This window comes from Gorilla gorilla, chromosome 2 (assembly GCF_029281585.2).
Source record: "Gorilla gorilla gorilla isolate KB3781 chromosome 2, NHGRI_mGorGor1-v2.1_pri, whole genome shotgun sequence".
NCBI classification, from domain to species: domain Eukaryota; kingdom Metazoa; phylum Chordata; class Mammalia; order Primates; family Hominidae; genus Gorilla; species Gorilla gorilla.
Genome location: NC_086017.1, coordinates 73,905,837 through 73,919,323, shown reverse-complemented (window position 1 = coordinate 73,919,323; position 13,487 = coordinate 73,905,837). Strand labels below are relative to the sequence as shown.

General features: G+C 40.1%; 1 non-coding gene across 1 annotated transcript; it reads left to right on the top strand.

The window, feature by feature from the left end:
- The first annotated feature begins 998 nt into the window (after positions 1-998).
- On the top strand, positions 999-1,211 carry LOC115934269 (small nucleolar RNA U3). The gene has a single exon (XR_004070079.1). It is a non-coding gene; the product is annotated as a small nucleolar RNA U3 (small nucleolar RNA).
- The last annotated feature ends 12,276 nt before the right edge of the window (positions 1,212-13,487 follow it).

Genomic DNA, 13,487 nt, shown 5'->3' with positions numbered 1-13,487 from the left:
CATAACTGAATTGAGGATAAAGGAGCAGACACCTCACATTCATCACCCAGCATAGAACAGCTGAACTAGGAAGGCCTAGAAAGTTCATTCTGTATAAGAATAAAGGAGGAAAAAAAGGGAGGGGTGACTTTAGGTATTGATAAGTGGTTAGTTGTGCAGGATCTGATATAATCCTACATTCATAAGTTTTTGTGCTGGGTTTGGGGAGAGAGGGTGTCTCCCCAGACCCAGCACAAAAACTTATGAATCTAGGATTATATCAGATCCTGCACAACCGGGGATTTACATCCTCAGTTTAACTGAGTCTCATATACCCTTTACCTGTTTAAGTACCATAGCACCAAACAAACATACTAACTTATTTTAGAGATTCAGGCAATAGATATTCATTGAGCACCTCTAATTTGTCAGGTACTAGATTGCATGCCAAGCATACCAAACGGTGCATCTGTCCTTACCCTAGATGGAGTCTAGTGAGGAAGACTGGCCATCAGAAGTGATCACACACATCAATACAGTGTGCTGAACTGTGGGGAGGTTGTGAGTGAGAATGTAGAGCCCAAGAAGAATGGGTGGAGGAGGTGCTCTGAATGAAATGGTGAGGAAGGACCTCTCTGAGGATATGACATTTCAGTTGACACCTGGCAGCATTTCAGCTAACACTTGGCAGTGTCATTCAGCTGGGGGCAGAGAGTTCAAGACAGAGGGAACAGCCTGTGCAAAGCACAAAAAGAACTTGACACATTCAAAGAATTGAAGTAATGCCAGTGTAGGTGAAGCCAAGAATGAGAGCAAGAGAGATGGGACTTGGAGGAGGAAGGAGGTTGACAGCACTGCTAAGTTGCACAGGCATTCTAGTTCTTACTAAAATTTGTAGCCTTGTCCTAAGGACAATAAGAGCCATTAAAGATGTTTAAATTGGGAAACACAGCATAATGTATTTAGAAACAATGGTTGTTTGGAGAATGAATTGTAGGGGACAACAGTAAAAGCGGGGAAAGATTATACTTTCAGGAATCATTTCTATAGTTTCTTACTAGAGAAAGTTCTCTGAATGTGTAAAGCATGAAAAACCACAAGGAGACACAGTGTCTGCTCCTGACTGAAAAGCCAGCTCTTGGTGTTGCTCTGCTGCAACTGCTATTTGCCATTGATAACCATTCTTCTCTTCCTCTGGGATAGTAAGAGGGAGAGACTGCAGTCTGAGTGGTTCCCATATTTGTAAAAAAATAAAAACAGGAAAACAAGTCATGGAAGAGAATGCTAATTGCCCACCTAATAATCTTTTTCCCCTTTACACAGATGTCTGATTTTACTTCAGTTAATGATGTGATTATATATCCCAAACTCCCTTGCAGCAATTACTGAACAATGACATATAAATAAGTGAAGTTCTTGGGTACAGCTTCTGAAAGCCATCTGAGAGGGACTGCCTCATCTGGAAGGAGGCCCTTTTGCACTTCACCTCCTTCCCCTAACCTGCTCCTTGGAGTGCAGATGTGATGGCTGGAGCTCTAGCAGCTGTCTTGTCTCATGCCGTAATCAGAAGGTATTATGATGGCTTGGACCACAGAGGTGGCAGATGGGATGGAATGATGGAGTAGGAAGCGGAGGGCATGTTTAGAAAGGGTTTTAATAAGAGGTCGTACTTATATCGCATTTTGAAGGACCGGAATGATTTGATCAAGTAAATAAACATTGGGGTCCAGTGTGGTGGCTCATGCCTGTAATCCCAGCCCTTTGGGAAGCTGAGGCAGGTGGATGATGAGGTCAGGAGTTCAAGACCAGCCTGGCCAAGATAATGAAACCCCCATCTCTACTAAAAATTCAAAAATTAGCCAGGCATGACAGTGGACGCCTGTAATCCCAGCTACTCAGGAGGCTGAGGCAGAGAATTTCTTGAACCCAGGAGGTAGAGTTTGCAGTGAGCTGAGATCACACCACTGCACTCCAGCCTGGTCAACAGAGCAAGACTCCGTCTCAAAAAAAAACAAAAACAAAAACAAAACAGAAAAAAAAACCACACATTGGAACAACCATTAATAGTTCTTGCTGTTTTTATATATTTCTCTAGTTTTGTTTTTATTTCAACATATATGATAAATAAAACCAGATGTTGAAAACTGTAGCTCACAGTCATATCCAGCCCTGTGACATACTTTATTTGGACACAGGGGTTGGTTCTAAATTTTTTGAAATCCTTAAAATTTAAAATCAGGAAAGTTTACGAAAGTCTAGGACAGAGAAAATTCTGAAAACAGCAAGAGAAAAACGTCAAGTCACACATAAGGGAACTTCCATCAGAATAACAGTGGATTTCTCAGCAGAAACCTACAGATCAGGAGAGAATGTGATGAAAGAAAGAATGTGAGAAACTGCCAAAAGAAAAAAAACTGTCAGCCAAAAACACTATCTGCAGCCAAACTATCCTTCAAAAATAAAGGAGAAATAAAATCTTTCCTAGACAAGCTAAACCTGAGGGGATTCATTACTAGGCTGGCCTTAAAAAAATGCTTAAGGAAGTCCTATATCTGGAAGTAAAAGAGCAATATCCACTATCATGAAGATACACAAAAATATAAACTCACTGGTAGAGAGCAGACATAGAAAGAGAAAGGACCCAAATGTTACCACTACAAAAACAAAACAAAACAAAACAAAACAAAAAACCCACCATAAGCAATGGCAGACAAGAAAAAAAGAAAGGAACAAAGGTTATACAAAACAACCAAAAAACAATTTTTAAAATGACAGGAATGAGTCCTCACCTATCATGAATAACCTTGAATGTAAACAGATTAAATTCTCCACTAAAATAATACAGACCGGTTTAGTGGATTTTTTTAAATGCCCCAACTATATGCTGCTTACAAGAAACTCATTTCACCTATAAATAAATGGGATGAAAAAAGATATTCCATGCAAATGAAAATCAAAAGTGAACAGATACTAGATAAAACAGACTTTAAGTCAAAAACGGTAAAAAGAGACAAAGAAAGTCATTATATAATGATAAAGGGATAAATTCAACAAGAAAATATACCAATTCTAAATATACACATGCACCCAACACTAGGGTCCCCACATATATAGAGCAAATATTATTTCATCTAAACGGGGAGATAGACTCCAACACAATAGTTGGGAACTTTGATACCCCCTTCTCAGCACTGGACAGATCAGACAGAATATCAACAACAAAAAAAAAAATTGAATTTAAATTGTACTTTAGACCAAATGGACCTAACAGATAATTACAGAACATTTTACCCAACAGCTACAGATTACACATTCTTCTCATCAGCATATGGAACATTCTCCAGGATAGATCATACATTAGGCCACAAAACAAGTCTCAACAAATTTTAAAAACTCAAAATCATATCAAGTATCTTCCCAGACCACAATGGAATAAAACTAGAAATCAATACCAAAAGGAATTGTGAAAACTGCACACATACATGGAAATTAAACAACATGCTCCTAAGTAACAATTGGGTCAATGAATAAATTAAGAAAGAAAAAATATGTAAAAACAGATAAAAATGGAAACACAACATGCCAAAACCTATGGGAGACAGCCAAAGCAGTGCTAAGGGGGAGGTTTATAGCAATGAATGCCTCTGTCAAGAAGGTAGAAAGATTTCAAATAAACAACCTAATAATGCACCTCATGGAACTACAAAAGGAAGAATAAACAAAAACCAAAATTAGTAGAAAGAAGTAATAAAGATCAGGGCAGAACTAAATGAAATAGAGACTAAAAATAAAATATGAAGGATCAACACAATGAAAAGTTGGCTTTTTGAAAAGATAAACAAAATCATAAAACACTAGCTAGACTAACCGAGAAAAAAGAGAGAAGACCCAGATGAACAAAATCGGAAATGGAAAAGGAGACATTACAACTGATACCACAGAAATACAAAAGATCATAAGAAACTACTATGAACAACTATATACTAACAAACTGGAATACCTAGCAGAAACAGATAAATTCTTGGACACATACAACCTATGAAGAATGAACCAGAAAGAAATATAAAAACCTGAACAGACCCATAATGAGTATAGAGATTGAATCAGTAATAAAAAGTCTCCTAACAAAGAAAAGCCTGGGACTGGATGGCTTCACTGCCAACTTCTACCAAACTTTCAAAGAGGGACTAACACCAATTCTCCTCAAACTATTCGAAAAAATAGACAGAAACTTGTTCCTAAGACCAAAGCCCAAGTGAGTTTTCCCCAAGACCCAAGATGCAAGACAAAAGATGAAAATCTGATATATTTCAGTAATAAATTAGCAATAAAAAAGAAATACATATTTTAAAAATTGATATGATGAAACAGTCCCATTCCATCATCCTGAAATCTACTTTTCTTCCTTTCTACTCTATTAAATCCAATGTCACTGCAATCATCTTGATGGCTTTCATTTATCTTTTGCTTGATTGTCTATGTGTAATGCTTTGTAAAAATCCTCCCTTTGGTTTTCTCTTCTTCCCTCTCCCCTCTCTCTTTGATTCTCTTTTTTTCTCTTTTATTCCAGTGAGCAGTGATGTACACCCAAATATCTAAGTTTCTCTGGAATTCCTTTTGTACTCATTGAAGCTACCAATCCACCGTAGTTCTGTGTTACTGGCCCCATGTCTTCCCCACCCTTCAGAAGCCCACACAGATCTAGGGCTCAGTGAGTTGGGGCACACCTTCAGAGGTCACTCAGGAGGCCTGGGCTAGCTGAGTCAGGCAAGAGCATTGGAACCACCCAGGCAGCTCTGAACTCCAGAAAAAGTCATCCTGCAGCTGCCCTCAGCAGTCTGTTCCAAGATCTGTCCACAACGGCAGTCAGGAAGTTTTCTTAACGACTCACCTAAGACATACCATCCAGATTCGGCGAGGACAGCGGCCATTCATGCTGGCCTCTCCCAGTCTTCTTTTCCAGATATGAAAAGCTTGGACTTCCCCATGCACACACACCCTCCACTCTGCTCCTCCAGGGAGTGAGAAATTTGGCTTGAAATTAACTCAGGACTCCCAGCTTCAGCGGGCCATCTGGAGTGACTGCTGCCTCCAAATTATGTTCACATCCACGGATAACCAAGTGGATTATCTCCAGGAATCATCTTCTCAGTGAGGAGAGAGGAGGCGGAGAAAATATCACGTTCATTTCTTGCCTAGAAAAGACCGCTGACATCAGCTATTTGCCCTTTCTGGCAATAATATTTGGTTGCCGCTCCATAATACAAAGCCTAAATCAGGCTTATTAGTGTCAAATTAAAAGGCCCTGAAGGGCAGCCAGATTTTCCAGAACTGGCACTCGTTGCAGCCTGGCACAGTGATAGAGCTGACAGGCCCCAGCTTGGGAGAAGTCAGCAAGGGTTTAGAGTACCCGGAATGCCTCACTGGCCCATTAACCACTGCAGGTATAATTAAGACGCATGTCCCTCCATTTCTGGATGCCATCCCTTTGTTGACAAGTTGCTCAGAGAATGAAAGCTAATGTTTACTAATTAGCCCAAGCAAAACATTGTCAGGGAGGCAAATCTGGGACAAACACAATGTCTTGGTGGTCTCCCTTAGCACATAATAAAATCGATATCAGTACATACAGCTGGTAAGAATCTGTGTCCATAAACTCAAGACACACAACCTTTCTTTATGTTCCCTTTAATCAGTGGTTCTCAGTCAAGTGCAATTTTACCCTCCACGGGACATTTGTCAACGTCTGGAGACATTTTTGGTTGTCACGCTGGGAAGGGGATGCTACTAGCATCTAGTGAGCAGAGGCCAGGGATGCTGCTAAACGTCCTACAGTGCACAGGCCAGCCCACCAAACAAAGAATTATCCAAAATGTCCATAGTGCCAAGGTTGTGAAACCCTGCCTTAAATCAACATAATTTCTACTTCTAGCCTCCCGTTCTTCTGGCAAAATGATTAATGTCAGTTATTATCGCTGTTTTTTGAACCAGAGCTGCACCACAGTTCTGTGGTCTCTAGGGCTGAGCCAAGGTTAGATGAGGGGTACTATGCTTAGAAAACATGGAATCTTAGCCAGATGTGGTGGCTCATGCCTGTAATTCCAGCACTTTGGGAGACTGAGGTGGGCAGATCACTTGAGGTCAGGAGTTCAAGACCACCCTGGCCAACATGGTGAAACTCCATATCTACTAAAAATACAAAAATTAGCTAGGCATGGTGGTGCATGCCTGTAATTCTAGCTACTCAGGGGGGTGAGGCAGGAGAATCACTTGAACCCAGGAAGCAGAGGTTGCAGTGAGCTGAGATCGTGCCACTGCACTCCAGCCTGGGTGATGGAGTGAGACTCTGTCTCAAAAAAAAAAAAAAAAAGAAAGAAAGAAAGAAAAAGAAAACATGGAATCTTCTGGGAGGTTGTCAAGGCCCCATCTGCCTGAGACCCTTTGTCCTTCCTTCTCCATTCGGCAGTTCAGTGGCGTCCAGAGTTCCATAGCACTTTCTCCTCTTCTGCCCCTAGCATGGGCAAATCCTTTTATCTAGTCTCTTTTCCCTGCTCTTTCTGCCACTCTACCTCTTCTCGCCCTCTTCTTATTCTCAGTACTTACGAAATCTCCTGAGAAAAGAAATTTCTCAGGCCACTTCTACCTTCATCTTTGGCATAAACCTCCCCTGAGAGCCTTGCTTGACTAAAGAAGGGGGAAAATAGGACAGAGTGGGGAGAAAAAAAAAAACAACACATAAATTAATATTCAAAATATTATCCAGCAGTTACAAAGGCACCAGTGAAGTCAGGTTAAGGAGCTTGTGTCATCCTTGCCCTGGGCCATTCAGGAGTCCCCAAGCCTTCTTCCCACAGCTCTGCCTTTCATGCCTGTGGGTGGTGGGAAGTTATTAACATCGGTTATCAGATATGTTAACCTAAGTCATCATCACACTCGAATGAGAAAGATTTTAAGGTCTCAGCCCTGGAGAAGGTTTTATGTCAACATTTTCACATTGGCATAGAAATACAAAGTTTCAGCCAGGCGTGGTGGCTCATGCCTGTAATCCCAGCACTTTGGGAGGCCAAGGAGGGGTGAATCACCTGAGGTCAGGAGTTCGAGACCAGCCTGGCCAACATGGTGAAACCCCATCTCTACTGAAAATACAAAAATTAGCCAGGCATGGTGGCAGGCACCTGTAATCCCAGCTACTCACGAAGCTGAGGCAGGAGAATCGCTTGAACCTAGGAGGCGGAGGTTGCAGTGAGCCGAAATTGCACCATTGCATTCCAGCCTGGGTGACAAGAGCAAAACTCCATCTCAGAAAGAAAAAAAGAATAAAAAGTTGTATATTTGTACTCTCAATAATTAGAGCTGACCCATCTGTCTCAGGGTCACCCTAAGAACAATAAAAACTTCTTTCAGAAGTGATCCCACAGCATCATTAAAATTGCAAATAACCATTCTGCTGAACCCCTGTATCTCTTTTTCTTAGATTCTATGCAGTGGAAATAAAAAGTTTTTGATAACTGAGCATTGTTTATAGAAGAAAAAAATACAGGAAAAAAACCCTAAAAGTTCATTAATAGAGAAATGAATTGGGAAATGAATGAATTGGGGTATGTCCCTACTATATATGACAGTTAATGTTATATGTCAATTTGACAGGACCACATGTCTAGATATTTGGTCAAATATTATTCTGGCTGTTTCTGTAAAGGCGTTTTTAGATGAGATTAATATTTAAACTCATAGACTCTGAGAACAGCAGATTACCCTCCATAATGTCTGTGGGCCTCATTCAATCACAGGAAGGCCTTAATAGAACAAAGACTGATCTCTCCTGAGTGAGAAGAAATTCTACCAGCCAACTGTCTTTGGACTCTGACTGCAACTCTTCCCTGGGTCTCTAGCCTGTGGCCAATCCTGTAGATTTTAAACTTAATCAAGCCTTCACAATTGCATGAGTCAATTCCTTGATCAATCCGTCTCTCTATCTATCTATTTATCTGTACTTCCTGTTGGTTCTGTTTCTGTGGAGAATCCGGACTAATACCCCATGGATTATTATGCACCTATGAGTTGGCTCTATACCTAGGAACCTGGAGGGATTTATATGATGCATTATTAAGTGGAAAAAGCAAGATGTGGAGATATATGTCGTAAGAGAAGCAGTGGCCAAAAATGTGCTTGTTTCTTTTGGCATAGAGAAAGATAGGAAAGAAAACATGACAAGTTTTAACAGTGGTTATCTGGAAGGGGCGTAGGGAGGTAAAAAGAAACAATTGAAATACAAAAATATTAATCAGATAATGCTGGTGAAAATTGTAGAATATTAAATCCTCCGGTATTATTAAAAGTAAGAAAGTACTAAATATACCTATGGGGGGGATTAGAAGTTAAAAATGGAAAAAAATTTTAAATTGATATGTTTTGGGATTGGGATTTGGGGACACTCTTTTTCTTGGATATCTGATACTTCAATATTATAATAATTAAAATATATGTATTCCTGGGTATGAGCCCCAACAATTCAGATTTTGTAAGGTGAGCAGGGGTCTGGGAGTGTGAGAATTAGTACTTTTTAAATAAAGGCCCCCAGAGTAATTCTTGATGCATCACTGAGTTTGGGAACTGCTAATTCAATAATTATTCTTTCAGGCTAGGACACACTTGATTTTTCCCTGGAAACAATTAGTGAAGGAGGGCCATCAGTGTGAACAGGAGAGAAGTCCCAGAGCCTTGCTTAGCCCCATAGCTGAGTGGCCTGCCCCTGAGTCCCCCCTACACCCCTGAAAAGGTCTGATGATCTGGCCTTCCTGAGGGACAGGGAAACAGGGGTGGTCAGACTGGAGGTGCAGGCCATTCACTGCTCCCACAACTCCACAGTCATATCCACTCACTTGCCATTGCTCTTTCAACTGCCAAATTTTGTTTTAGAAATGCAGACATTTATATGGCACTGTATAGTGACTTCATGTATCTTATCTCATTGGATCCTCCCTCGTTCCTGACAAGGTAGATAGAGAGGTGTTGTTGCTATTGTCTCTGTCTACAGGTGGTGACAATGAGTCTTGGAAACTAGTTAGATGACCTCTTTTGACCCAACTATTTCATGGAAGAGATAGAACCTCGAACCCCAAGTCTGCCTTTCAAATTTCTTTTTTCCCATTCCACCCACCACATGGCCTTCTCACCTTATTTAAATTGTTTGTTGAAGGACATCTTCTTTCTCATTCCTTAAATATCCAGCCTTTAATCTTCGATGATTAGATGTGAAAAACATTTTCTTATGATTGCCATAGGATTTGACGCATGCTGTTTTATCTTTGTGTTTGCTTTCTTTGTTAGCTGTTTCGCATCTGCTTTTGTTAGTCATTCCGTGTGGGGGTTTAACTTTATACTGTATTCATCACAGATAATTCAGGGTAGAGTTTTACAAGCATGTTTGGGACAATGCAAACTGAAATTGGCAAGATGTACTTTCCCCCTAAGTAGAAACTGTTGTTCCCTTGACGGGATGGTTTGTCTTTTTCATTCCAAGGACACTTGAACAATGAGTTTGAAAGCTGCTTCCCAGGAGGCAGAACAAACAACACCACACCTGAGAATTAAAGCAGAAAAGCATCTTGAAATTTGTGATAAGAGTGTAGTCCTCCAGTTAAGGAAAACTTTCCTAGTTTTAAAAAATATGCAACATGGAGTAGAGTCAGGTCCACAGGCAGCAGCAGGAGCATATCATCACTGTTAGCAGAACGCTCTGGTAACTGGATTTCTGTTCCTGACAAAATGAGAAGGTCTGTTTTTTGATCATGGAAACATTTTTCCAAAAGAAACCTAAATATATTTTCAAAGTATTTCCCAAGTGTCAGCAACTATTAAGTAGAAAACACTCATTAGTCAACAGACTAGAGGAGAAAAGGGGCTTCAAGTCAGGGCACTCACTTGGTCAATTTTGAAGATCCATAGTGTTTTGATTAAGAGCCAATGAATTATGCAATAGGTTTATTATCCAAGGTAGAATCAAGAAGTTGAAAAATTCCTGTATGAACTGCGAGGACAACTGATTTAGTGAGCAATCTGTCTGAGAACAAATTCCTTCTGCTTAGCTCAAAGTGCACTTGACTCTGACCTTTAGTTCAGGGAGGGTCGTTGTGGAGACTGATACTGAGTGTCATTAATGCATCAGTCTCAGCTAGTCTCAGTAAGTATCCTTTCTTATCATCCTGGAACTTCAACATCCTGGTGGGATGTGTTTCCTTAGTAACTTGGGGGACTAGAGCCACCCCACTTCCTTTCCTCTCTCCTAAAAATCAAAAGCCTTGATTTTGTGCCTTGATCGTTTTTTTTTTTTAATGCCACATCCAAGAAAAAAGTTGAAGAAAACATCAGCATGGCATAGGCTGGTGTCATTTGCGAAAGAGCTGGTGACCTGGAGATAGGGCTGGAGGCCATTCTAGAGGCGAAGTAAAGCCTATCTTGTTGTCAAGAGGATGGAATAGCCTTGTCTTAGTAAGAAGTGAGATGCCACAGTATTATATGAGAGAGAGAGAGAGTACAGAAAGGGCTTTTATTCATCTGACCCATAGTGATTGTTCCTTTAGCCTCTTATCTTCCCACTGCTTACTGGCATCAACCACTTTAATTAAGTAATCCAGACGCCTGGCCAGCCCACCTTTTTGAAGGGCACTGAAAAAGATCCCAGCTTCATTTCTGTATTATCTTCATAAGGCAGACAGGGAGATACCCTCTTGCCATTTCCTTTAGATTAGTAAAAAGAGCCCTCTGAATCCAAGGGTTTCTGCCTAAGTGAACAATGGACCACCCTAAAAAGGAGGGAAACGAAGGTCTTTGGAGTTATATCAAAATAGAACTGACAAAAATTAAAATTCCAAGGCAAACAGTTTTGCTATCAAACAAGTTGTCATAAATGTTTCATCACTGAATTTCCCAAAGCTCTGGCATTAAACATTAATACACAAACAGCTGAAATGTGCCCACTTTTAGCATGGGCTCTAGTCCTCCTCTTTCCTCCTCCAATCAGGAATAAATAAAAGGCAGCATCAGGTTTTGCTTTAGAGTTTGTCAAATGCTTTGAAGTATGTGATAATGCCATAATAACGCCATGGGTGGCAATGGTATTCTTTTGCCCATATGCAGGTGAAGTTAGTGAGCCAAAAAGAGTCTTAAAGTATTTGCTCACAGTTGCTCCAACAGCATTGGAAGAACTGGCATTTGCACCTCTTCCTTTTCTCAGACTGGTCAGTTACATTATGGTTCATCCAAATTTTGGGAAACTGTTGCAGCTGTTTTTTAAAAACGAGATGCCTCCATGGTGCACTAATGCAAGGAAACTGCCACAATACTGAGCAAATATTGTGAAACCACAAGTATGTGTGTTCATGTACATGTGATGAATAGAAAGAGTTCTGGAACTGTGCACACACACAGTTGGTGACAGCGTTTACTTCCATGGTGGTGTGTATGATGGGGGTGGACTGCCTTCATTATTTACTTCATATACTCATGTATTATTTAACTTTTTAATGACAAGGGTATGCTATGTTTGTCATAAACTTTCCCTTTACTCAAGATATATAACCGAAACATCCTTCCTATCTCAAATCTTTTTGCTCTCTCCAATTCTGCAGACCTGTGATAAGCAAAAAGAATATTGTTATTCTCCATATTCAAATTAATCCATGACAATAAACACTGATGCACATAACCAGTGCCCCATAATATACCAACCACACTTGCTGTCATGAGAGGCAGTCCATGAACTTAAAACAAGGAACTAACAAACACTGTCTCCTTTGTAGGTGCCAGACACTTTCCCATGTTAGCCAATTTGAGCCACTCACTACCTATGCAGAGGAGGAATAGTTTGCTCTGGTTCTATAGATGATAAATCCAGAACTCAGAGTAACAATAACATGCCCATGTTCACACTCAAATACATGGCAGAGCTGCACTAGTGCCTGTTCCACACCACGATGCCTCCTGGAAGTCAGCTTGGTAAAATCATTTTTCAGTGAAACATAAGATTCAGGATAATGATTTTTTGGGTTTTTATTTCTGTTTTTATGAGACCATTGAGTTTCATTCCTCTCGGCAATAATCTATATGACCTTAGCTTATCACAATAAAGAAACCCCATGGGAGGAAAAGAGGGGCCATTGGTTAGTGTGATTTTGTTCAATATAAATCATCAATTTTATGAGCTAAATATAATTTTATGAGCTAAATATAATTTTTGATAGCAGAGACATTTTGAATTAGAGTTGATGATTGAGGCTTTGACAGCATCTCAAGCTACCTCTTAACCCCAAAATGTCCATTCATACATTATTGACTCCCATGGTCCCTTCCCTTTGTCCAGCCCACCTCTCAATGCAGGGACATGAAGGCTCCCATCTTGGGAGCATCAGATAGGTTGCAACTCATGAAGCATCTTTGTTCCCAGATAGTACTGTACTTTCCCTCCACCCTCAAGGGTCACAGTAACAGACGTCAACTGGGAAAAGAAATCCACTTAGTTTTTATTAAGCTACTTGACTTTTCCAGGGGTCTTTAACTTCCATCTTGGTTAAACGGTAACTGGACACTGAAGAAATAGCCTCAACTCTCTCAAGTAAGTCTAAAGGTTTGTTAAGGACCAGAAAAAATTAAAAATCCCAGAAGGGAAGGTCACCGAAATATTAACAGTGCTTCTGTGAAGTGACAAGATTGAAGTGCTTTTTTTAGTTCTTGCTTTACACTTTTCTGTTTTTTTCCAGATTTTCTACAACAAACATGTATTCACTTTTTAATCACAATAAAATGTTATATATTTTTTTAATTCGGAAAAGCATGACGTGAGAAGCTTTACATGCAGTATTGTCCTAGTTCTGTAACCATGTGCTTACAAAATTACTGGGGAGAAATAAGCCAAAATGTTTACAATGTCTGTTCCTAAGTAAAGGCATTATGGTTGATTTTTTTCTTTATATTTTTATGTGTGTTTCAAATTCTCTCTAAAGAGCCTACAGAGGATTTATAACCTTAAATAATGAACATATTTTTAAAGGCTTGAAATTTGAGGAGGAGTGTGAGAAGGGGAGATTCTATGAAATTCCACAATGTTGTTACTATTCCCGTAGTAATGACATATGCCCTTAATTCCTGGAATAGCTGAGATTTCTCCAAAATGCCTAATTTATACTTGGAGAATAATATATCCATCTTTTAGGATCTGGGCCCCAAATACTCTAATTTCTCCTAAATTGACTTAAGTTATTTCAAAATATCAAATGAGCCTCTAATTATCTAATGAGCCTCACAAGATATCTCATGAGTGTCTACACCGTGTCAGGTATCCTGCTCGGGGCTGCTTGAAGCATGGTATCATCTTCAGGTCATCTCTTTTTCCTGGAGTCCCCCAGGTACTCTTACTTCCCCCAGGAACTCTCACTTCCCCTGAGGATGCTTGTCTCAGGGGCAGTTCACTAAAGGGATCCAGACAGACACCACAAGTCCTTTGTGCTCTT